Source organism: Protopterus annectens, chromosome 10.part0 (assembly GCF_019279795.1).
Source record: "Protopterus annectens isolate FY-2018-M chromosome 10.part0, PAN1.0, whole genome shotgun sequence".
Classification (NCBI taxonomy): domain Eukaryota; kingdom Metazoa; phylum Chordata; order Ceratodontiformes; family Protopteridae; genus Protopterus; species Protopterus annectens.
In genome coordinates this window covers 1,054,620,592-1,054,648,223 of record NC_056744.1, presented here as the reverse complement: position 1 = coordinate 1,054,648,223, position 27,632 = coordinate 1,054,620,592, and the positions used below count along the sequence as shown (strand labels likewise).

General features: G+C 38.0%; 1 protein-coding gene across 2 annotated transcripts in view; it reads right to left on the bottom strand.

The window, feature by feature from the left end:
• The window catches only part of NEGR1 (neuronal growth regulator 1), a 3,526,818-nt gene that overhangs the window by 1,256,547 nt on the left and 2,242,639 nt on the right, over positions 1-27,632 (bottom strand). The gene's annotated exons all lie outside the window — the stretch shown is intronic.

The window sequence follows — 27,632 nt, the reverse complement described above, 5'->3', positions numbered from 1 at the left end:
TGTAACTACTGTCTGTTTACTTTAACTGTGGAGCTTTTCTCCCCGGGCCTCCGCTGAAAATGGACCTACGTCCGGTGGGACACTCCTGGTCAACAAATATAAATAAAATAAAATAAAATAAATAAATGTTTTCTACAGTATCACAAAGCTCACTGAATATTTGATTTCATATAAATAAAACATAAAGTTGGCCATTATTTTATAGCATATCACCCCAATGTGCTGCTATATTGCATCTCCTGACAGATAGCTAAAAGAAAAAAACACTGCAGCTCATAAGCTGAGAGTGAAAGCCAACTTTGCATCACCATAGCTGCAGTGATGATGGAGAGGCAAAATTCACCTCCAGCATCCCCTTTACTAAGTTATGATTGTCCTATACATATCAGCCCACATAAGTTACACAAGTGTCATAACTGCAGATAGCATCAGACTTCTCTACTGCTTCTAAGGTGCACATATACAGCTTTGGGAGAGAAATGAAGGTTACTGATGCCACATGCCTCCAGGGCATTCTCTGATCTGGGTGTCACCCTTGCAATCAATCAGCAGATGTGCAGGACAGAGATCCAGACACAGATTATCCCTATCCACACCATGTCAGACATGATGAGTGTGCTGCATGGCCTGTGTGAGGAAGCACAACTGCTTAAAGGCTGTGAGACATACTACAGTCCATGTTCAGTAGCATATCATACAGACCTCTGGAACAATCCTGCCTGTTGAGGGCAATAGTGACACAGTCGGCAGCCACTGGTGCAGCCATAAGGATTAAGGCAACAGCCTGTTGTGGTAATGCTAAGGGGTGGATGCATGTTTCCAGGTCACATGCCAGGTTTACATAGATGGCACACATATTTCATGATTTAGCCTCACTATCTACACTGTCAATGGCTGCCTTCACGCTTGGGCTTGAGCACTCTTATTGTTATGGATGACACTCTTCCACCACCAAGGTGGTGACACTTGACCAAACAAGACACTCTGGGTCCTGTGGTTCAGTGCCATCACACTGCCTTGTAGTCCTAATGTGAGCAACATCTACCCACAGCCATTCACATGGTCTTGGTCAGTGATATTCCATTAGCACATTACCTGGGTGCCACAGCAAGATTCCTATGTATGCTCACAACATGGTAGCAATCCACTGGACAGGAATTCTCCAGTCCTGACAATGCTGTGTCACACTGTGCATCTCACCAGCATTTGTCTCAAGGAAGCTCCACTCCATCACTGGAGGACATGATCTCCCTTTATGTGGTAACTGCATCTACCACCCATAATACTTCTACTGATGTTCATAGGTTCATAGATTAGTACTAAGCTAACTACCCTTGCGAGCAATGTCAAGCCTAGCCAATTATCCCTTGTGAGAATCAAACCCTGCACCTTGTGTTTGTAAGGCAAACACCTTAACTATTAGGCCACCCTCCCACCCTGTGTGTGATGCTGCTCCCTGCCACTGTGTCCCATCTCTTCTGCACAAATGATGATGACCTTTGCCTTGCTTTCCCTTGTGACCTATATGGTATAGTAATGTTTAAAGCACAGTCTGGTGAGTCAGTGCTTGGATGTGTTTTAGGTTGCAACAGTTTTATTATATGGTGTCCTTGTTATGGCTACAGTTGTAGACCAGACACTTTCTCTTTTCCAGTTTTCCAATATACTGTGCCCACCTTGCATGCATCGGAACTGCAGCCAGTTCCTCTGAGGACTTTTCAAATGACTTCTCCTCCTCTGCTTCAGCTAAGCCATTGAGTTGCCACATTCTAAATGCTGTTGTAGTGCCATATTCTGTAGCATGGCATGGACCACAGAGATCTTGCTGTAGTTCAATGCAACATGCAGCAGTGTGCCACCAGATGCATCTAAGCAGTGAAAGCAAGACTTCAGAAGGTTCAACACATATTTGATGATGATCCACATGAGTGATAGTGCAGTATTATCACTATCTCTGCAATGGTCTGGGAGCTGGTGAAAAGACGCATCAGTACCAAGCCACACAAAAGTAGATACCACTATGAGTGGCTTGTTGCCTACATGAATGAGACTAGCATACTGAACGCACTGTTGGTTGCAATATGCTCACTTACAGACTCTGTAAAAAGTCATTTCCACAAGAAATGCTAGTAGAGATTACATGTGTCCTAGATATGAGAACTGGTAATCACAGAAACTGCCTGGATGGTACATAGACACATTGTATACAATATCTTCACTGCACACCATTGTCGCCTCACAGCAAGACGTTGTCCCATTCGATTCTCAGCTAGAGCGTCTTCTGTGGAGACATGCATGAATGGGTGTACCTTCATTGAAGGTTGTGCGTTAGGGCCGGCAACTCAGCACGTAAAAATCAACTGCCAATCATTAGCGGACCGGAGTTCCGCTGTGGCTACCCCAACCGGAAAAAGATGAAAGACACAACAACAACCTTCACTGCACACCACCTGGCAGTTGATGGACTAGGAACCTATACACACACGCACACGCGCACACACACACACACACACATATAGATATATATATATATATATATAGATATATATATATAGATATATATATATGGATCACCTTTAAAAAAAAAAACCACAACAAAGCACACACACTAATGAAAAAAAAAAAAAGACCAAACATAAAAATAAAAAGCGCGAAAACACCGAAAACCATTACACCAACACACTACGTAAACAACACAGTACACTACATAACATATGCACTATCCCTAACCCAAACCCTAACCGACAGTCCCCGCCATCGCACACACACCCTACCTGCACCCTAACCCTAACTCACTTACCCACCCCTAAACCCACAGTCCTCGCTATCGCACACACACCCTACCTGCACCCTAACCCTAACTCACTTACCCACCCCTAACCCACAGTCCCTCACTATCGCACACTTACCTGTCAGCTCCCTAACACTAAATCCTTCTCACCTTTTCGGTCATCTGCGTGGGTTCTCGCCCCCGCCGATTTCCGTTTCGGGCAAACACGAGTTCGAGATTTTAAAGGTGACCCATATATATATATATATATATATTTCAGATGGATTAATGGTGAATCATTGCCGTAGACAAACATTAGAAAAGAAAAAAATGATATCTGCATTTTAAAAACACACAACAAAAATCCAAAATACTGAAAGGCAGAAAAACTGGAAAAATAAATTAAATTCCTTTTCCAGTCTAACCCCACCACCGCTTTCAGATCAAAATTGTCTGATCCTGGTAGTGTTATGGAAAGGATTTTTTCTAAAGGTAAGTGCAGGTTTAGGGATAGGGAAAGAAGGTTAGGGTTACCATGTATTAATAAGGTGGTGTAGTGAGGCAAAGCTCTTACTTGGCTGCATCACCATGATCATAGTTCATTTTTTAAAGAAACTTTCAGTCAGAAATGTTTATCGTTACCCTATCAGTTATGTGCAGGAGTACGAAAACCCATTATACAGCATACTATAAAGCATGTACAATGGTATTGATAATGTGCTGGGGACTTCCAGAATTTTTCTACAAATGATACATTCAGAGATGCTACACACCTTAGGGGGAAGTAAGAAGTGGTCAGGTAGTACAGATGTACTGAGCATGAATTATATATTTATTCAGTCATGAAGTAATTTAAAGATTAATCATTTTAAAATACCAACACACATGCAACTAAACCAGCAATTGTATTTACTGTTAAATAATGAATTGCAGTCACATATTTCATTATTGCCAGTTTAGACCTTCCTAATTAAAATATCTCTACTCTCATTTCTGCCTGTTTAAATAAGTGCATTCACTGTTAAACACTACAAGTCATTTCCTCAAAGCTTCCACAACTTGGTTCCCCTTTCTCCCACAAGCAAGCAAAAAAAAAAAAAAACATATATTCTTCACAGTGTTGAGGACCAAAACAAGTTCTTTGGCTCTTAATCTGTAGCAAACCACTTATTACAAACATAGCAAGTGGTCTGCCAAAGTTAAAATATCATAAATAAGACTTTGACCATAATCACAAATACAGTATTGGCATTAATTTTTGAATACACGAACACAGTTGAGTAAAAAACAGAACACCTTTATCCAACACAAAGCTTTCGGGACAACTCCCTTTTTCAATGATTAACACAAGGTGCAATTAGTTTCAGTTTTAAATACACCCACCACACATCACATGACCTGCAGCCAAAGTCATATGATTAGTTACATCAGCATTTTCAAAACAAATGGACGAAACATGTGGTGAATTTATAGCTAGTGGGTACTCACAGAAGTTAGTAGATAGCATGAGAGAATTAGTTAAGAACAACAGGCTGACAACATATAAACCCATATTATCACCCGATAGTGGTAATATTAGTAATGAGTTGGAAAATATGAGAGATGATGTTAAATTAAGATTTATAACGTCATATAATATGAGAACACACATAGTTAGAAGGGTTATAAATAAATATTGGAAAATACTTTTAGCACAAGATGATGTGAAAGCAGTAGTAGGGAATGCACCTTCGTTTGCATATAGGAACAAGAGATCATTGAAGTCGCTATTATGTTATAAGGATTTCTCACATACCTCCACTTATCAATTTGAAGGAAGAACTAGAGGCACTATATGTTGCTACAATTGTAGTTGTTGCACTGATATAGTGCCAGTTCAAGATGATAATTTATTATATAATAATATTTTTAAACACCCCGTCACTAATAAATGTTACAACTTTAATGGGTTAGCAACATGTGCTTCTTGTTTATATAGCAACTTGTGTAGCATGTTCATCTTTTTATGTGGGGATGACAACAAGAAGGTTGAGGGATCGTATAATTGAACACAAGTCCAACATAAGGAGACAATGTGAAACAAATGCTTTATATAAGCATATAAAAGAATGTGGGAATGGGCACACGTTCAAGTTCAGAGTTATAGACATGTTGTCTAAAACACTAAGAGGGGGTGATATATGTAATCAACTTGAAGTGAAGGAATATGAGTGGATAGTACGACTGTCAGCGGACACTGAACCTGGTTTAAATGCATCTGTGTCAATAAAACCAATTTTAGTAAGGTTGCAGCACAATAGTTTGAAATGATTAATGTTTGGCAACATGGTTTTGGCCATGTTTTTTAATATTGTTGTAGAATTTTTACAGTAATGAATAAATAATTGTTTATTTGTTTTATATATTTTTTATAATTTTAGGTATAAAAAGTAAGGTATGGTTGTTGAGTAGGTGAATATTGAGTGTTGAGATATAGTATGTCTTTATTATAAGAATATACGTATATGTATATATATGTTAGAATTTTGTATTTTACTTAGTAAAAATGTTAGTAAGTGTGTATTAAATGCTGATGTAACTAATCATATGACTTTGGCTGCAGGTCATGTGATGTGTGGTGGGTGTATTTAAAACTGAAACTAATTGCACCTTGTGTTAATCATTGAAAAAGGGAGTTGTCCCGAAAGCTTTGTGTTGGATAAAGGTGTTCTGTTTTTTACTCAACTGTGTTCGTGTGTTCTTGATCTTCAGTATACTTGTCAGCAGTGATTACATTAATTTTTGAATGCCAATAATTGCATTTGCTGTCATGGTTGAAGCTCTGAAGCATTTTGTGTGTGGTGCTCCACCATCAGCATCAGCTGATTGTGGCCCCTCCCACCATATCCCTTCATCCCATCATAGCTGCACTTTTGTATTTATGTCTTCCTTTCCCATTCTCTCTCTCTCTCTCTCTCTTTTTTTTTTTCTGCACATCCATTAGAAGCGATGGCATCGTGACTACAGTTGACACAGATGTGGGATAGACTGCCACCACCTATGGCTTGTTTGGCAACTGCTTTACAGGGTTAGAGGAGTAGCTCCACCCCTGTTGGCAACCTGAGGCATGGCAGCCTAAAAAGCTACCATCTTTACTTCTGGGTCTGGAAAGGCTACAGACAAGTGGGTAGTGGAGAGTTGCTAGGACCCATATGAGCATATAGTCCAGCAGTTGCAAGATTCACTCTCCCAGGCAGGTCACACATCTGAGTCACTAGAGGGCTCAACCCCTTCACCGTCAGGTTCCTCCTGCCCAGGGCCAGTAGGGCAGGTAATTATGTGAGACTCTTCAGACCGGGATGTACTGCGTACAAGGCAGTTATCACCATCCATGTTTTGTCTTTCTGTCACTCCAGGTTATCTACCCAACACTGTGTTTTTCTTGGTCTTTTGTGTGTTTTGTGTTCTTGTTAACAGTCTTAACTCTTCCATATCTCACCCTTCTACACAAAATGCCCTTCTTACTTCCCCAACTTCACTTCAGAGTGAATTCAAGTCTTAAACATATTTTGATAAGCTACCTAGAGGCACTGAGCCAAATCAGGTCAATCTGTTATGAAACATTTTTGTGAAATTACTATTACTTTGCACTCACTGCCAGCTTCCAAAAATATACAAAAGCATTTGTGAATTTACATACATGTGCAGTATGTGTACAATATCTGGAACCTTACTGCACACAACTACATTCTTTGCTGATTAGATTGCACATATTCATATATGCCTGACTGTACTGGGCATTCCACTGCAAGTCTGAAAACTTCTAAAGCCAGCTCAGCTGGATTGCAGTTTATTATATGGGTGGTAGGTTGGCATAATGGTTAAGATGTTTATCTTACAGACACAAGGTGCAGGGTTTGATTCTCATGTGGGGTAATTACCTATGCTTAAAATGTCCCACAAGGGTAGTTACTTTAAAGGGAAAGCATATTGGCAAATCAAGGGTACAGCAATGGGGGCATCATTTGCTCCCATATACGCAGATCTTTTTATGGGATATTACGAAGTAACATTCATATACGATGTTCAGCATAATATACATATACAGGATCTGGATATCTGGCGCAGATATCTAGATGACTGTTGGATGGTGTGGCGTGGAGAACTGGATCAGTTGTCTGAATTTGTAACATATTTGAATAACAACTCTTTTGGTATTAAATTCACTGCCAATATTGAATATGATAAGATTGTCTTTTTAGATGTAACAGTTACTAGACTTTCAGACAACACTTTAGCCACCTTGGTTCATCGGAAATTTCCTGAATATAACAGACTATTACATGCTCAAAGTTCCCACCCACGCCACATCATCCGTAATATCCCCAAATCTCAGTTTATGCGGATTAGACGTATCTGCTCTTCTGAACCAGATTATGCCAATTGCAGTCTTGATTTGTCACAAAGATTTATTAATCGTGGTTACGATCAACACAATCTTTCTGATATTATGGATCAAACTAATAGGTTGACACGTACAGGTCTATTAGAATATAAATCAAAGGATAGGGTACCTTCTGTGACAGGTTCTGATTCATCTTTGAGGTTAGTAACTACTTATGGGACCAATACCAACAAGTTTAGAGACATTATCAATCAACATTGGGACATTTTGTTATCACATGATTATCTGAACAATATTTTACCCAAACAATGTTCATTTTCATATCGAAGAGGACGAAATCTCAATTCATACCTAACCCACTACAAGAGATACATTCCCCACATTCCATATCAAACAACTCTATTTGGGGATGTACTTGTGGGCTGCTTCCCATGTGGCCACTGCACTGCTTGCCAACATATATACAAAACAACTGAGTTTACAAGCAAAAATACATCTCAAGTGTTTAATATCAGAATTTTTGCTAATTGCAGCTCAGACTGGGTGGTCTATTTAGCAATGTGCACTTGCTCTGCCTTTTATATTGGCCAGACATCTAGGCCTGTAAAATTTAGAATAGGGGAGCATATGAGTGCTATTAGGAATAAACGGCTAACTAATGCACTGTATAAACACGTTATTGATCACCCATCTGCTGTTTTCAAATTTGTCATTATTGACAGGATTACACTACACAGAAATTTTAAAGCAGGGTGGCATACCAAACTTAATCACATGGAAAATATGTGGATTATCAAATTGGGTGGACTTTTTAGGCCAGGACTAAATGAATCTGAACAATAGAGTTTAAAATATAATGTATTTTGTAACTTTATATATTTTTGTACCTTGGAAGCAAGACAGCAGTATGTATGGTTCATTATACACCACATATACTTAGAGATATATATAATTAGTATCACTTGCTTTTTTATGTCATTGTGATATAACAATTATAAACATCAAAGAGATAATTTATTTCTATGCTTGTTCTAGGTGTGTATGTCCCTTTAAGGACTCTATTATATATATACACCCAGGTGGATATGGTGGAGACTTTTTCTAACTAAATGTTGCAGCATTGAGAAAGGCTGTTTTAAGCCGAAACCAGTTTGCTTTTGGTTTTTGTAATGGCTTACAACCATTACATTTAGACTTTATGGTTTATAAATAAATATTCATACAATCCTTCACGTGCTGGTCCATTTTGTGGTTTTACATGGTTTTTGGGGCCGCGCACGTTGTCTTGCATGCGTGAACTTCTTGGATGCCACAAGGGTAGTTAGCCTAGTACTAACCTATGAACCTATATACATAAAGATTTAGTGGTGCTATTGCATATTCACTTTATGCATTATGAAGTGTGTGGTTATAGATACAACTGCATAAATACCTCATTTGTAAGAAACTGTAAACAAGAAAAGGTCTGTAATTTTTATTCCAGGACAATGTTGGCAAAGGAAGGTGTTTTCTACTTTTTCTCAGTAAGAAGCTTAGCTCCATGTACAGTCTCCAATCTAAGCAGCTTTATGTAGCTTGCTAATAAGTCTATGATCCAGACAGTTAATTGTAACGTTCCTTAATTAATTATTAGTATCCTGATAGCTACATATATAATATATTCATATTGAAAAATCTTTTTTTTTCTGATCACCACACTGCTAGCCATCTGTCTGCTTTATTTTAACTGATGATGTTAAGGCTTATTCTTTACTCTAACATCATTTTCTGCAAATTTCTTCTAGGAACAGCAATAATTGCCAAAGGATTTAATTAAAAATTGTTGGTGGCATCAAGTTAATACTGTCAGAAAATTATAACAACTTAATGAAGCTAAATTATATTTTCTGTTCCTACCTGAATGCTTAACGGTGTAATTTCCTAAAATCATTAAAAGATAGCACATGGTGGAAAACTTATTTTATTAAATCAGATAATATATGAGCACTGTACTTAATTTACTGTTCTATAATTATTTGACTGAAAATACTTTAACTTGCTCAGTAGTATAAAAAATAATAAGATAGTCAAAGGCACAGCAGAATATAACACCAAAATTGATTTTTGAGATATATGGCATCCTCAAGTCAGCCATATGACCCTTGTTGACAGACTTGCACATTTTCACTTAATGGGCCTTGCTTGGTCATCAAAAATTTAAAATATAATCTTCCATGGCATTAACCGCGTCTCTTCCTGCAAGAGAAATCAAAATCAAACATTACTACCACTTTGAACACCATAACTCTAAGGTGTGAAAATGCAGTATTCAGTTTTTGCTATTCAGATAATATTTTTCCTCCAACTTGCCATCATGTTTTGCTTTCAGTTTGTATTACATTTAAAATAAAATCCTAGTAAAAATATAAGACATTCTACAAGTACACAGTCCAAGGCAAGTCAATACAAAAAGGAGTCCGGAGTGTCTGTTTCCTATAGTTTTAATCTACTCCTGCTGATTTTTTTTCCTGCCTGAACACATATCTCCCTGCTTGATATCTTATAATTAATCTGCCAGCAACAGTACATAACCAGAAGTGAAGAAGTAAGAATATTGATGAATAAATAGCAGGTTCCTTCTCAGTCCCTCAATGGATAAAAAATGAGCTTTCATTGCTATTTTACTGCACAGGTTGCTTCTCAAGAAGAGAAATCCAGCAGTTGAATGCAGGCCTGCAGATAATTTCTAATTTTAAATTATGCATTGCTTAGAGCAAAGGTTAATACTTTAAATCATTTGAAACTCAATTATTAAATTCATGTGTCTCCATATCTACAAAGCATAAGCATTCCAGTTCAGTTGATAATATATGGCAATCACTTGCATGTTTTTTTTTCTGTGTTTTCTTTTTAAAAAAAGGAAAGTCATTTCTACATATTTTTATGTTATGCAACAAAATGAAGACTTATAAGGGCTTCTGATTTAAAACATACGGCAGAAAAAGTAAGGACGTTTTTTTCAGAAATGGATATTTGTCATGCTAAAATGTTCTGCTTATTGACAATCTTGTGGGTAGGTAGGTAGTAAATTAAACTGGATTAGGTCATTTATAACTTTCCATGTGAGACAGGCAAGGAGTGAGTCCTGTCACTGCTCTAGAATCAGAGTTCAGTAACAATACAAAGGTCCTTTTCCCAGTAAGGAAATCCTCAAGTAAGGATTTCTTCCTTAGGTTGCTAGCACTAAAATACCAATATTTACAAGGTTTGAATGTATATTTACAAGATTCATGTTTCAAGTATACTGACATTGGCTAAAAAAAGTCATTATGGGTATTTAGAATGTCTTAACCAGTATACAAAAGCTCTGGAGAGATAGATGCAGACTTATCTCCGGTGAATGAGTAGAGATCATCTTGTTTCTCCTTCTAGGCTGATACACAGTGGAACACCCTCAGCACAGCACCAGTATTAGAACCAGTTACTGAAATCAATCATCTTTTTCTTATAGTGAGACATCATCCTCAGGGATGCCAGGATACTGCTCTAGACTAGTTTCCTTCTCAACACCCTGGGAGAGCACCATCACATCCCTCTTCATATAGTCCACAAGGCTGCATTGCAAGTTACTCAAACCCACATGCACAATGACAATGTCCCATTCATAAATGGGCTGAAAGGAGTTGAGTGCTCTGTAGGTAATATGGCAGACTGTAACACCTGTAAGACAACTGAATCTTCTCCTGTCTTTCCTTTGCCCTGTGAATGGCGTACCGATGTGCTGAACTATGGGGACCGCTACAGCAAACATGATACCATTGGGAGTTGACTTCACTTGCAGCCTGAGAGGCTTTGCAAGCCCACTTTGATTACTCCTCAGTTGTGGTGGTAGAAAAAACTATATTGTTTGGAATGAGTGTCAGTGATCTGAATAGGGTTGGCTGTGTTACAGGCTTATCCACTGCTGTGCCTAGGACAAGTTTGTGTTTACACCTCAGTACAGGAAGGCTTTATGTTTGATTGCATTTTGTGTATGTGTGGGGTAGCATGGGTATTGCTAACCAGTTTGTATAAAAGGTTTGCCACCAGTCTTAATATATATCTGCATCTCTCACATGTGGATTCATTCTGCATTTATAGTAAATGGTTGTTAGTAAGTATATGGCAGGTTACACGGTTCCTCAGAATCTTAAGAGTACAAGGTTGGTAACTGACAGACAAAGACAGATTGACAACCCACGGTTGATCTAGAAGCTCTATGTGACATATGTATGGTCCACAGAGAAGGGAGGGGGAGCTATGTGAAGGGACAGCGCACAATGATAATCATGCAAACAGTAAATAGATCACAATTCATCATGTGCATGACATACAAGGGGACAGTGCAGACATTTACAGTGCAGTAGCTGTATGACATATAAGGGATCAGTGTAAACAGTTGCAAAGATGCAAAATAGTGCAATCCAGAAGAGTATAGCACAACGTGGTGCAATGTGATGCCACTCAATACAGTACAGCACAATGTAGTACAATATTTTAAGGATCTACTGAAGCCCAAGCAGGGTGCTATATGGCAGTAAGCCAAAAGAATCCGTAAAGTAATAGTATATTAGCACTTCAGCAGTTGGTAGTAATATTAAAATACAGTCAACAAAGTAGTAATTATTTGTTAGTGCATGACTGAGTAGCTAGCACAGGAGCTATAGCACAATGTTCAAGAAACCATTAATGCAGTCAAATAATCAAAAAAGTTAATGCAATACAGAAAATGTCACAGAGTTGTATGAGGCAGAAGATACAACAGGCAAAATGCTACATGAGAAGTTAGCATCTATGACAGACAAGGGTGCCAGAATGCAGTACTCAAGGTGTGAACAAAAGGCTCAGATGTACAGTAATAAAGTGTAGAAAAGCAGATGCAGTTATATTACCACAGCAAAGCTACAATAAAATGTCAGTAAACAATTATCCAGCGTGGAGAAACACATGGCACAGAATGACTATTACTGATGCTAAGTCCAGCATAAGGGGCCAAAGAGAAGATGCTGTAAACTGCCTCCAAATACAATCATGATGATGAGCACAAGGGGGGGGGGGTTCTAATCCAGGGAATAGGGGTAGGGAGGAATAGGACAATTACTAAGGCAATTACTTCCTACTGTTGTATGCATTCCAAAACAGTTTTGTATATTCTGCAAACTCACTGTTCTAATAACAGTTCTTCCAGATGTTGTTGGATGTGTCTTCAAGTCAAGCTTGTTGTGTTGCAGCCCATTACAATACAGTGGCACTATCAAATCAATTCCCCTGTTATAAGGAACCAGGGAGTTTTCATCTCACTAAGTAGCATATTCAGTTACTGTGTGCACTAATTAAGAAATAGAGGCATCAAGCCTAAGGTAAATGTTGAATTTCATTACCCAGTAATACTTTTAATTGTACACATTAGCTGTCTCAAATGCTGCTATACTTTAAGAACCTTGCACACCATCTTATACCATATCTTAAGTGGCGATAAAAGTGGTTCTAATAACTTTCAATGTATAACAACAACAACAAACCACAAAACCTCAAATTCGAACTTGAAATAACCACAAACACACAAAATAATAAACCAAGTGACTAAATCCAAAAACTTTAATAACAATAACTAAAACAAAGCACATATAAAAGCAACTGGTAAGCACTTTTATTCCCTCTTTGGAAATTCATCAGGCCTAGTTGCACAATTAACACTTTCATTTAAATACTTATTTGGCTTGCATGTGACCCAAGGATTTATTGCATTAACCCTTTCCTTCTTAAGACTATTTTAAAATTTTCTCTATCATTTAAACCTGGGTAAATACATGCATTAAGCCCTATCTTCCATTATTGCATAACGCCATTTTGAACAAGGAATCAGCTTCCCAGCCAAATTTGAATTCAAGTTTTCTACTAGGACCCTCAGGGTTTACACTACATGACACACCAATGGATTCATTATTAGACAACAGCAGAGGACTGGTTGAGAAGGTTTTAACACAAACAGAGAGATTACTGCCTTCTAGTAATGGATCTGCCTTGCCTGGAAGTATTAACGTGAGTGCCATGCCTAAAAGACTGGTGACTATTACAGTTGTGCCTGAGCAGGAAGATGATTTGTTATACGATTGCTTAAAAGGGCCATCTAATCTATTTATGAGTGAAGCAGAAGTGCCTAGTAATAGTGTACTGAATGCTCTGAATTTAATAGAAGAGTTTATGGTGCTAGAAAATAACTTATTAAAGTATAAAAGGTTTCAGTGGAACATAATATTTTTTTGAACCCTGTTTGGCTATTAATAGAGTCCCGAGAGGCCTAAGGTTATTGCGAGCACCAGCGGGAGATAATCTTACAAAAAAAAAAACTAGTGGATGCATGGCAAGTGCTCAATGAAAGCACCGGTTTGCATTATGTGCATTTATTATTAGAAGAGCACAAATGGTCTTTACCTGTATTAAATAATATGATAGTGACTGGTTTTAATCATTTGAAAAATGTTCTCTCAGTGAGCAACTTTGAGGTTAAATGGGCAAGGATTTTGGACAAGGTTGCAGCTGAAAATGAAATACAAAAGAGACGTAAACTAAAAAAGGTTTTATGGGACAAAAAAAGAGGATGAAGAAGGTACAAACTGTGTATGGAACAGCAATGAAAGAACTTTGGGATCCTCATTCAATGAGCAAACAAAAAATGAGCATAATGACAGGGGTGGAGCTGATAAGTAAGATTCCATTGAAACCAGGAAGAACGTTTCGGCAAAAAGAATGAGAATCATCTCAGATGGAGAACAATATAGTAATGAGCCTGAAAGTTTAAACAGTTTAAGGGTAAGAAACAAGGAGGTTATTCGAATGTTGGCGCGGTTCAATGGTATCCAGACTGGGGGGGTTCTAAAAGTGGAGGTATATCAGTATGGAGGGCAGGAAAAAGGTTGTGGGCTAAAGTAGCAGCTCAAACACCATTCCAGCAGTCATGACATCAAAAAAATGGATTACTGGAATAAAAAGAACAGGCAAGAAGGTTTTCAGGGCAAAAAGCAATTCAACAGGGGATATGTGAGCAACAGATATCCTTGTTAAATGAAGGTACTGTGTCAAACCCTTTTAAAGTAATTAAATTATCTAAAGTTGTGTTGAATTGTTTTCATTTATTTGTTTTAGAAAAAGGACTGACTTTTGTGCCTTCAGCAAGGTCTGATTTGATTCGGACAATGAATGCATTAATAGAATATGTAAGAAAATTAAACATGAAATGTTTATTTTTTCATGAAGCCGAGCAGGATGAAAGGGGTGATAATGTATTATTCAAAAGACCTAGTGTGTTTAATCTAGTATTACGGCCTGAGTTGGAAGCATTTTAATTACTTGTGAAAATGATGTACGACAATTGTTAGATGCAAAAAATTAATCTGTTTTTTTACAATTTAACGAAAGACAAAAAAGAAGCTCTGTTAGATTTAAAGAATAACAATGACTTGTATATATTACCAAAGCAGACAAAGAGAGTGCAATTGTGGTCTTAGATAGTATGTACAGTATTATGTGGAACAAATTGAAAACGGTTTTAAGTAATGAAAAGTATTATTAAAAGGTTTCATGGGCTACTGTAAAGAAATATAGTATAGTGAATTCTTGTACTGAAGAATGCTTTTTAGACAATTTAATTGAGCAAGATATTGTAGAGTTTTTTAGTGTGAGCAAGCCTAAATTAGGGAGGTTTTTTGGGCTTCCAAAAATCCACAAGAATTTGGATAATCCTGAGTTTAGGCCAATAGTGGCAAACCATGGTAATAAAATAGAGCCATTGGCTATTTATGTGGGCAAATTCTTGCAACTGTTAGTTTCACACGGGAGATCTTTTGTAACAGATTCCTTTAAATTTAAAAACATGATTAAGAAAGTTGTAATGAATGATACTATGTGGTTAGTGGCAGCAGACGTTGCTTCATTATATATGGTAATACCCGATAAAGAAGGGTTAGAAGTGGTTAACAGGGAATTGTGGACCTCAGGCCTGTTTAGTATTAAACAAGTAAGATTATTTACAGAGACTTTAAATGTGATTTTATCATACAATTTTTTCCAGCTTAATAATGAAATTTATAGGCAAAAAATGGCATGGCAATGGGGATGGCATTGGCCCTGAGTTATGCCAATATTTTTATGATGGGCTGGGAAAATGAATTTATTTTTAAATCTGACTTTTTTAGGCATGTGGCAGTATATAAAAGTTTTATTGATGATTTGCTTTTTATCTGGGATGGCTTAGAAAATGAACTCCTGAATTTTATGAAATATTTAAATGAGTCAACAAATTATTTGAAGCTTACTTTTGATTATGACAAAGAGAATATTCACTTCTTAGATTTAGGGGTGTACAAATCTGTCAATGTTTTAAAAGTGAAGATTTTTAAGAAGATTGTACAAAGCAATAGTTATCACCATTTTAATAGTATACATAGCTTTAGTTTAAAGAAAAATATAGTAAAGGGCCTATTTACAAGGATAAGTAGGTTAACAGATGATATAGATTTTTTTTTAATAAAGAATGTGAGAACCTGAACATGATGTTCTATGAGAGGGGCTATCCCAGGGTTTTAGTAGATGAGTTAATGACAGAAGTAAAAAAATGAAAGGGCCCATATAATTGTGGATAGTGACAATACTGCAAATGTTAGGACTGCACAAAATAAAATAAGTTTTTCTTTAGCATGTCTATTAGAAACAAAATAAGGGCAATAATAAAAAATAATTGGTGTTTTTTGATGAACTTTCAGGAGCTAAATGATATAATAGGGGATATCCCTATTTTTGTTTCTAAAAAAGGAAAGAATCTTAAGGAATTTTTTAAGAAAAATAGATTTAAACAGTCTGCATCAAATGGTCAAAATACTGGTATGATGAAGTGCAAAAGTTGTAAATTATGTCAGTATATAAAAGAAGGAGTAAATTTAAGGCGTGCATCTAGAAATTATGATATTAGGTTATATAAACCATTTAATTGCAAGTCAAAATATGTTGTATGTATTGCATTATGTGAGTTTTGCCCAGCTTTCTATGTTGGTAGAATTATAAGAGAGTTTTTGTGAGAGTATACTAGCATTTACAGGCTACTGACAAGATGGATGTAAGTAATGCTTTAGCAAAGTATGTAAAACAAAAGCACTTCAAAGAAAAGAATAAGATACTGTTTAAGTTTTTAGTAGTAGATCATGTGCATGATTATGAACATAGACTTGATGCAGAAGACAAACTAGATTGGAAAGAGTATTGCTGGCAGATAAGCCTTAATGCTTGTATTAACCCAGGTTTAAATGATAGAGAAAAGTTTTAAATAGTTTTAAGAAGGAAAGGGTTAACGCAATAAATCTTTGTGTCACATGTAAGCCAAATAAATTTTTAAATGGAAGTGTTAATTGTGCAACTAAGTCTGATGAATTTCTAAGGAGGGAATGAAAGCACTTACCAGTTGCTATTATATGTGTTTTGTTTTAGTTATTGTTATTAAAGTTTTTGTTTTAGTCGTTCATTTTATTATTAAATTTCAATGTATATTTTAAAACTATTAGAAACCATATGACATAAAGTAAAGTGTAAAATGCTTTATTGATGTATATTACTACTGCAAGGGTAGAATATAGCACATACAAGTATACTGAAATGTGGCTTATGGGTTTACTCACATGCAGGAAAGAAGACAAAATATCATGTTTCCCTACTTTCTTGTAAGTAAGACTTATACAGCACTCTAGATCTGCATATACACCTTGTGGTCTTTGGGTCACACCTTATACCACAATCAGTGGTTTAGAAGCATAGTGATGCTGCAGTGGTACTGGAGATAAGTGTTAAATGAGTAATAATATTTGTCAGGAGCAGGGTTATAAGAAACAAATTATGTCTGTGATAGGATGATGTTGACATTTCTCTTAAAAGAGATTTTTGTAGGGTCTGGATTATTCATTATTTCTGGCCCCTTCACCCACTGACTACCTAGGTAGTCTCTGTGACTCTACTTAGTAGTTTCCAGGCAGCTGTCACAGTACTTTTGTAATACCCTGACATCCCCTGTCATGCTGAGTAAGATCTCTGTGAAGGTGTTTGTAATAGGCACAGTGTGGAGATATCACCTATTTTCAATCGATGTTTCTCCTCCCAAATATTATATTTCAAGTAAAGTGCTCCAGGTTGGTCCTTTTCCACAATGAAAGAGATTCATTAGTGGGAAATACACCCATTGGTATCTCTTCTACCCCCCCCCCCCTTGGGAAAAGTAAGCAACTATGTTTCCTCACTTTTACCTCTGTGCCTGGATCATTAGCAAAAGCTGAGTCAGCTGGATCATAGTCAGGAATACGTTCCTCTATGTCATGGGGCCAGTCTAAATCATTCACTGCTTTTCTTTACTTATGGTGGTACAGTATAGTATCATGCTTATAAAAAAGCAACCTAAATAAGATCAGAATTAAAAAACAAAAAGTAAAGTAAAGGTGTAAATACCCTGTGTTTCTAAAGTATAGCCAAACAGTCCACTTATGCTGTGCTGAAGAGGTCATAAGAAGGCCAAAACATGCTGTGATGCCCGTGCACTGAGCCAGCAATCAAGGAGCCTCAATCTTCACCACTAACACCAGTGTGGGGTGACCACATAGGGAAATAATTATAAATACACACACAGTAATGTACAATTTCCCTTAAGAGCACATAGAGATCACAGTCATCTGGGGCTGGTTTCTCCCTTTTTTCTCCAGGTCCGCAATAAGACTCCCCACTGGCACAGCTATAGGGTCTAGATCTACAACTAGTGGGCAAGCTAAAACCTCCAGCCCCCTCTCTGTCCAACAAGTGTTTTGTGTCCCTGCCCAAGTAGCTGACACACACACACACACACACACACACACACACACACACACACACACACACACACCTTGAGATAAAAATTATATACAACCACACAGACACTCCTAGGGAAAGCTGGCACAGGTTCTCCACCTGTGCTTCTTTTACCCAGACTATAAGGTAGTACCAGCTGCCACCATCCACTAATATCAGCTACTAAAAAGGCCCTTAACAAAGGGTGTCCAATTATTACTGTGCAATATTATTATCCAATTAGTAAGTGTGACCAGAACCTTTAAAGGCTTACTGGAGTGGCTTGGCCAGTATCACTATATACATGCAATGTTCTCTACAGCTTTAATTATCTCTACACAAAACAGCCACAGTTGAAAGGTTTAGAAATATTTAATAACAAATAATAAAAACACAAGACAATACTTCATGCTACACAGTGCTAGTCAAGAGTTCAGACACAGGAAATGCATAAAATAATACAGTAGAATAGTTCTGACATCAGTACAGAAAACAACAGTCTAATTTTCCTATTTTCTACTTATTTCTAATAGAAAACACAGTTCTAAAATAAACTTACATATAGATCAAGACAGTGCTGGAAATCTTGGATGTTCTCAAGACAAATGGTCTCATGCTCTCATTCTTTCTGTCCTTAAATTGATAACACAGTACCACTAATTCATTTCATATTACATCATTTCTTTCTGGTTCCCAGGCTAACAGAACTCAGAGGGTAATAGCTGTTTTGAAGTTGCAGCTGGTCAGGAAGCCAGAGCAATAAAAGAAATTATAAATGTAAATTCTAACCATTAACTCTGGCCTCAAAACAACAGGCAGAATGCCTCCCTCTAGACATCTCGGCTCTGAATTTTAGATTAAAGAATTTCACAGTGCTTGACTTATCAGCTTTGTTACAACAGAGTGCACTGTTGTTACATTTTTGCAGTTCCACATCTAACATTTTCTTCCATTTAAGAGAACAAGCCTATGGCTTATATTAATATTTACAAATGACAGAATTATCTACAAAATTCTATCTGGCTAGGCTGGCAGCCTTCACCTATCTTTACATCCCCCCTCCCCGAAGAACTCAAGCTAGTTTTTCAAGTAACCCTTGAGAAACATTGCTTGAGAGGGTTAGGTCTATCTGAGTATACCTTATCCCATTTCCTGTCTTGAGACCCCATCTGCATTGGCATTGCTAATCTCACTGCAGTGCTGCACTGACATATCATATGCTTGCAATGCTAGGCTCCATCCTAGCAACTTGGCATTTTGCTGGCTGGCTCTGTGAAACCATGTTAGAAGATTGTGATCTGTCACTACAGTGAATTTTCTTCCATACAGATAAGGCTGAAGTGTCTGCAGTACCCACACTATGGCTAAACATCCTTTTTCTACAGCTGCATAGCATTCCTCCCTGGGTTGGAGTCTATGACTGATATAAACCACTGGGTGCTCGTCTCCCTTTGAAGAAATCTAGCTAAGTACAGCCCCCACCTCATGGTTTGAAGCATCCACCTGCACAACAAATTATTTGCTGTAATCTGAATTGGCTAACACGGGGGTCCTCCCAAAGATTCTTTAAGCTTCTGGAATGCCTGCTCACATGCAGGGACCTACACTACCTTATCTGGCCTGTTTTTCCCTGTCAGATCTGTGAGGGGAGCAGCTATGGTACTATAACTGGGGATGAACTTTCTGTAGTACCCTGCTGTCGCTAAGAATGCCCTCACTTGCTTTTTGGTAACAGGAGCAGGCCATGCCTGAATGGCTTCTACTTTGGCAGGTTCTGGCCTGATCTTACCACTCCCCACTCTATGTCCCAGGTAGGAGACCTCTGCCATACCCACCTGACATTTACTGGGCTTAATGGTCAACCCTGCCCTCAGTAGTCTGCCAGCACCTCCCTGACATGTTGAAGGTGTTCTTGCCAGGAATAGCTGTAGATGGCAATATCATCTAGGTAAGCAAGGCAAATCCTCATGCTCCTGCTAGGATATGATCTACCAGCCTCTGGAAAGTTACTGAGGCATGTTTAATCCAAAAGGGCATCTTTGCGAACTCATGCAAGCCAAAAGGAGTCACAAAGGCTGACCTCTCTAGCACTGGGAGTCAAGGGTGCCTGCCTGTAACCCTTGGTAAGAGCAATAATGGTAAGATATGTAGTCCCACCCAGCTGGTCTAGGGCCTCACCTGTCCTAGGCATGGAGTAAGCATCTGACTCTGTGTGACTATTTCATTTCCTGTAGTCCACACAGAACCTAATGCTGCTATCCTTCTTTGACACCAGCACCACTGGGGAGGCCCAGGGACTGTTGGACTCTTGAATTACCATTAATTCCAACATTTCCTGTATCTCCTCCCTCAGAGTCTGTTAGACTCTCTCAGTCTCCCTATAAGGGGCCTGCCTAATAGGCTTTTGAGGTCCTGTATCCACCTAGTGCTGCACCAGGTCGGTGCACCCTGGTTTCCCAGTTGACATGTCCCCAAACTCCTGTAACACTGCTCGGATTTTGAGAACCTGGGTAGGAGATAGCTGCTGGGACATTGCCACCCCTTCCACTGAAGTGTCAGTCCAAGCATCACTGAGGAGATCAGTCACAACATCTCCATCACACTCCTCCTGAAACCCATTGCAAATACTAAGCACAATGGCCTCCCTATCATGGTAAGGTTTCATCATGTTAACATGGTACAATTTATGCTCCTGCTTCCTACCTAGTAGTTCCACCATGTTGTTAACATCACTTACCTTTCTTACCACCTTGTAGGGTTCCTCCCAAGCTGCTTGGAGCTTGTTTTGTCTGACAGGAATGAGAACCACTACCTGCTGCCCTACAGCATACTTTCTAGCTCGAGAATTCCTGTCATACCATACCTTTTTCTGTTGTTGGGCTTCTGCCAGGTTCTCCTGGACCAAGCCCATGAGTTCCCTGATCCTTGTCCTGAGGTTTAGGACATATGCCACAACAGACACCTTGTGAGATTCAAACTCACCTTCCCACTCATCTCAAATTAAATCTAGAGGTCCCCTCACCCTATGCCCATACAACAACTCAAAGGGTGAAAAACCTGTGGATTCTTGGTGAATAGGAGTTTATATTCAACTGGATTAGTCTGTCAATGATGCCCGAATATGGGATAGTGTCAAAGGCCTTGACCAAGTAAAGATAGGCTGTGTGCATGGTTTTGTCTTAATCTGTTGCTCATGTTACATTCTTGAAGAAGTCCACCAGGTTTAGGAGGCATGACCTGTTCTTGACAAAATTAAACTGGGATGTATCCAGAGTCTGGATGTCACCTATATCCTAATTTATGATGTCCATGATGATTCGTTCTATTGCTTTACAGATGACACTGGTTAAACTTATGTGTTTATAATTACCTATGTCTGTTGCCAAGCTGCCCTTGTGGAGAGGGATAACAGTCACTGTTTTACATTCAGTGAGGACAAAGCCAGTACTCAGGCTGTGGCTGAATAGAATACCTAACGAAGTAGCTAGCGCTAGTTTTAGAACATTAAGAATGCAGCCCGGAATGCCATCTGGTCCCATGGAGGCTGTGTTCCTAGCCTTGGAGAGAGCACTGGTGACTTGCGGTTTGGAGATGCAGGGAGGGGGAGATGATGAGGACATGGTTTGTGGTATGCTTGGGGGAGATATGGGGGTGAAATTTTCACCATACCTGTCTGCTAGCAGGTTTGCAATTTCTGCAGAGTCAGTGTGTGTGATGCCATCCACAATTAGTTCAGCACACATCTGAGTCCTACCTTTTAGGTTGTGGAAGTAGCTGAAGAAAGCCTTCTGGTTTTCCTTGGCTATGGTTACTAAATTTTTCTAATAGTTGCTCTTTGAAAATGTTATGAGTTGTCTTATTTGCTTGTTTAGAGAAAGGTGCTCTTCCAGTTCTGGGATCTCACTTTTGCATTTTTAGACAGCAGTTTTTTCACTTATTGTATACTTTATTAATGCCTAGACATCCAGCAGTATGGTTTGTTTTTTCTTGAGGATTTTGCTTTAATCCTATCTGACACGGCTGTGTCTATACATTTGTGTAGATGTTTATACAGGGCATCAGTGTATATCTTAGTATAGCTGTCAATGTCTTCTGTGGAAACTAGAGCTTGGAAGTCAAATATGCCTTCCTTAAGAGGGTATAGTTAGCTTTAGTAAAGTTTTTTAGCCCAACTTCTCCTGTGGGAAGTTCTGGTGCTATTGCATCTTCAAAAATGACTGATTTATAGTTGGATTTAACCAGGGTGGGCCCTGCACTTGAGGCATTGCATCAGTAACTCATATTGGTGAGGACTAGGTCTAGAATATCACAGCCCCTTGTGGGGTGGTGCACTATTTGCTCCAGGGCATTTGAGTTAACAAAATCCAGGAACTTTTATGCCAGTGAGTTTGGGCTCTATAAGTTTTCCGATTAATGGAAATATAGGTGAAGTCACCCACGACTAGGGTGTTAGGTTGTACCTTAATTGTCCCAAGTAGATCTAAATAAGTTGTGTGAGCATCTTGATTCATGGAAGGGGACCTGTAACTGACAATGGCCAGAAAGGGGGGTCTTACCTACAGTAATTTGGACATGGAGTAGCTCCACAGAGCTTTGTTATCTAGAAGTGTAATCATCTTTAAAGAAGATAAATACTGCACCTGGTCTGGTTCTCACACCTTCAATTTGTGGCCTGAAATTGTGGAAGGCATTGTAGCCTTGCAAGGTCAGGGTATTATCTATGGCCTTGAGCCAGGTTTCTGTCACTGCACAGATGTCACCATCTTCCAGGGAGAGGAGTGCTTCCAAAGAGTACAGTTGATGATTTAAACTGCTAGCATTTAGCAGCATGACCCTTAGTTTCTTTATGTTTGATATTTTCACATCGTGAATTTTGTTGTGACCTTGTCTACAAAAGGCATTACAGGGGAGGCAAATGCCTTAGCCAGCAACCAAATGCCTAGAAGTGCCAGATGAAGACCATCTCTGGCAAAGCAGAGTGATCTATCCACCGTGTCATCCCAGGCTGAAAGGAACTGGATCCCCTTAGAATGACAACAGAAACTAAGACAATTACTGAAGTCAATCATTTTCTGTTTATATTGTGGTATCATCCAAGGTGAGGGTAAAATGCTGCTCAAAGCTAGGGACATACCCTCCGGGACACATACTCAGAGAACTCTATCATGTGCAATTGTTAACAGTACTGTTTTTCAAAACCTGCATTTGTCTGTTTCTCCCACATGTCAATGGGCTTTATAAACCAGTGTGTACATAGTCAACTATCTTGGACCATTAATATTAAACTTTCATGTTTTTGTTTAAATTCACCTCTCCTTAACCATTCTTGCATCAGATCCTGATCGACATGAGAGTGTTTCAGTGGTTTTCTGTACTTGCAGCTATATTTATGCCTTTTCCACATTTCTTGCCATCTTATCTGATTCTTCTCCTTCTATTCTTTCTTTTGGTTTTAAACACATTCAGTTTTTGCCTGATTTTGTCTACTTCTGATTCGGTTTCCATTCCTGCTTGACACTGATATGCTTTTGTTAAACTTAGCAGGGAAGTAATTTTAGATTCCTTCTCTTCATGTTTCAAGACATTAATTATGGATTTGATGAGATCAGCAGATATGAACCCAGTCCTACTATTGCATCTATACACATAGTCAATTTTGAGGAGGCCCATACCTCCTTAATAACAAGGTATATATAATCTTAGCATACAGTGATGTTTATGTATCACTTGATAAGCATGAAACATTTTACTTGTTTTCCTGTCAAATTGATTCAATATCTTTTGGGGTCAATCAATCACCCCAAAACTGTAAGTTAAACAGGAAGAGAAAATTAATCTATAACTTGCACTTTGTTCCTAGATGTCAGGGCTGTTTTCAGTAAAAATTTTATTCTTCTAAGATATTCTTTACTAAGTTTTGTTCACAGCTGTTTATGTTTTACTATTGATCCTTCATCAATTGCCAAATATTTATACAGTCCCTCCTGCTCAAGTTTCTTTATATCACATTCCTGCCCAGACTGATATAACCATGACCTAATCTATTAAGTAGACAATTTAATGGGTTAAGAGCATTTCTAAAAAGCAATTGTGTCAAAGACTCACCCTGGAATATCCCCCTTTGAATTTTTATTCCTGGGATGATAACATCCTGTATCATGGCTTAGCTGCAAGTGGTTTGCCACTGTTTTATGGTCGCAATAATGTAATTGGTCAACACAGGATGTATCCTATACATCTGTAAGCACTCCTTTATCCATGAATATGAGATACTGTCAAATACTTTTTCTGTAATCTCTCCTTGCCATACTTAAATTCTTTCCCTTTTTACAATTTTCCACTATGACTTCATTTAACAACAAATGATCCTTTGTTCCATATGACATTCTTTTGTTACCCTTTTGTTCTATTTTTATGACTGAGTTTTCTTCTAAATGACTATAAATTCTGTCAGCATCAATTCCAGCATATAGTTTATACATTGTCGAAAGACAAGCTATTGCTCTATAGTTTTTAGAATGGCTTGCAAGTTCACCTTTAAAGAGGAGTATCTTTTTCCTGTTGTTAACCAGGTTGGAGTGTGCTGAAGGCATGCATAAAAGTAGTTGTACTCAGGGATAAATTTTCACATAACAATGTTAATACTGCTGACCAGAAGATAGATACTGCAATTAGAATTGAGGTTTTCCAGTTAGGAGCATTTCTTAATTTTGTTTCAGTTTCTCTGGCAGTTACTTCATCCCATTTCATATCCTGTACATTTATACTTTTTACTATGCGTGCCTTCACTGAAGGTTGGGCGTCGGGCTGGCAACTCGGCACCATAAAAATCGACTGTCAATTATTAGCGGACCGGAGTTCCGCTGTGCTGACCCCTAACCGGGAAAAGCCAAAAAGACAAACAACAACTGTTACTTTTACTATATTTATCCATTCAGCATATTTGTTATGTTCCATGGGGTCTACACAGATATTTCTCCAAAATGTGCCTATTTCTTCTTTTTTTGTGATATTTCTATTCCTTTTACTTTGTTTTCCATTTCTCTATAAAACATTTTTGGGCCATCAATGGATTTCTTATTTTGTACTTTTCCTTTATATTTATCTGCATATCTTCTAAGTTTTTCTGTCTGTGCCGATAGCTTTAGTTTATTATTTTCAACAGTGTATGGTTTTATCACATCTATCTCTCTAAGCATTTTTGTTGATCTGTTCCCTCTTCTATAATCTTCTAACACTGACACTTCTTGTATTAATTGTTTTATAATTTTCTCCATTTGATACTTCCAAGATGGTATTCGATTTCTCCCCTTCCTTTCCCTTATTGTCCTGTATTTTATTTATGAGGTAAGACTTTATTATTTACTAATATAGCGGCACAATAATATATACTGCTCATTTTTGTTATATCACATGCATTTCTGTTAATAGTCTTGATTACTGTGTTCATCTCTTGTATCAGACTTCTAACATTTTGGGTCTTATTGACTTTCTGTAATCTATTTCTTTCATCGATCTTAATATGTCTATCTATCTCTATTAAATCAAGCAACTCTTCCCTTAGATCTTTCTCTTCTAAAATAAGGACACATTCTTTATTCTCTGTTTCCTGTGAGCATTCTACAGAAAGTTCCAGACTATCTTCCTGTGACATATTATCTTCAGCTGCATCCCACATCATCTGTTGCGCTTTCATATGGGAACTCCCTAGCCCATCACTCCACATTATTGACTGTTTCAGAGCTGTCACTGTTTCCTGTTCCTTCACTTGCTGTGCAACTCCAACTGATCTTTTGTACAGATTTCTTACTAAAGGTTCCAAAATATCTAAATGTGGCAACTGTTAGATGCTTTCAGTTCCACCTGTTTCTCCTTAATTTGTGGACTCAGTGTTCCATCATGCTGTGACATTACCAGAGTTGGATTTTCTACACTGAATCCTTCATTTCACAGGTAATCCATAACATCAGTTTCTATTTCTTTAACTTTTCTATTACTCATCCTCTCTTCTACTTTCCCATGTTGTTTTCTTATTTCCATTGCAAAATTTTTCATATTTGGATGGCTTTGCCTGTGTTTCTCTTCAGATATCTTTTGTGATGCTTTTTTTGTATTGATTAGTTTTGCTTTCTCCTTTGCATAAATATTGCATCATATTAAATCTCTCTTTCTTTCCCATGTCCTGTTTCTTCTTTAGACGTCTCAGGCTCCACCTGTTTCTCTTACTTCGGGACTCATGTGCTCATTGTAAGACGACTATCCAATTTCCTGACAAAATAAAGTTCACCATGCTGTAATCTTAGAGCAGGTACTGGCATTTCTACCTAGGAATTCTTCTACAACATATAATAGACATAAAGAGCCCTTTGATTTGCTGAGTTTCTCATCAGTCTGAGTGGTGGGTTAAAATGTAACTTGTTTACAATTTAATATTCCCAAGCACACATGGCAGCATGTGTAAATTAATATGAACTGTATCCTGAGTATACTTGCAAGCACCCTTTAAATGCAAAGCATATATAATATATTATATACACTATGGGTCTCTAACTGCATGGTAGGTGATGCACAGATCACTCTGCAAGAATGTATAAAGGGATATTCTTACTTAGGACCCTCAGTTATTTATCCAGTTGTTTGATTAACTAGGCGAGGTATATATCTCAAAGGAGGCATTACTCTCTAAATTCTCTAATCAGTGATGAATATAAGGGGATGATGACACCTTTGTTATGCCAAACAGAAGGGTTTTCTAACTATAATTGCTACATAACGACTGAAGAGAAGGAAAGCAACAACCCAAATACCCAGATCCCTGATTACATTTTCAGTTTTGCAATGGAGTGCTATCTATGCTTTATATATATTTCCTCATATAACTGAAGAGGTACTTTAGAAGCAGAAGCAGGACTGGATTCAGAAATTGGTGACCCAAGAAACTGCCTAGGGCCAAGTGCTAGCTGTGGGGACCATTCTGGATGTATTAGTACAAAAGTATGCTCCTCTTCCAAAGAAGCAAAGCAAGGACTGTCACTCTACAGATTGTCAACACAGAGAAGTTCAGCCCCATCTGCCAATAATATGCTCATCAGCTGCTGAAGCATGAAATGTATTTATTTTCTTATATCAAAAGTACACCTCTTTGAATTCTAAAATGCCAAACTCACATCAGCGAAAGTGCAGGTTACCGAAAATGCACTTTCGGGAAACTTACTTAAGTGAATTCCTTTTGGCCATTCCAGGATTCTATGGAAGCAGAGGTGAGGTGTTTTTTCTTATTTATTACAGGTGTAATGAAAGTGTAAGGTTTAGGGCAGTTGGGGCTTTTAGATATAGGTTGCTGTACAGTGAGGATAAGGAAATGTACCCTTTTCCCCACTGTAGTGCAATCTCAGAGTTGGGATATATATAATTAAGGGTGTGGGGGGTGCAGTTTGTTTTTAGTGTTTATTTTAGCTTATTTTTTGATTTACAAAAGTGCATTTTTGGTAACCTGCACTTTCGTTGATGTGAGTTCAGCATTTTAGAGTTCGAAGAGGTGTACTTTCAATAAAATAAAGTAGATCCATCCATCCAGGTGTCTGGGGGGGGGGGGAGTGGCAG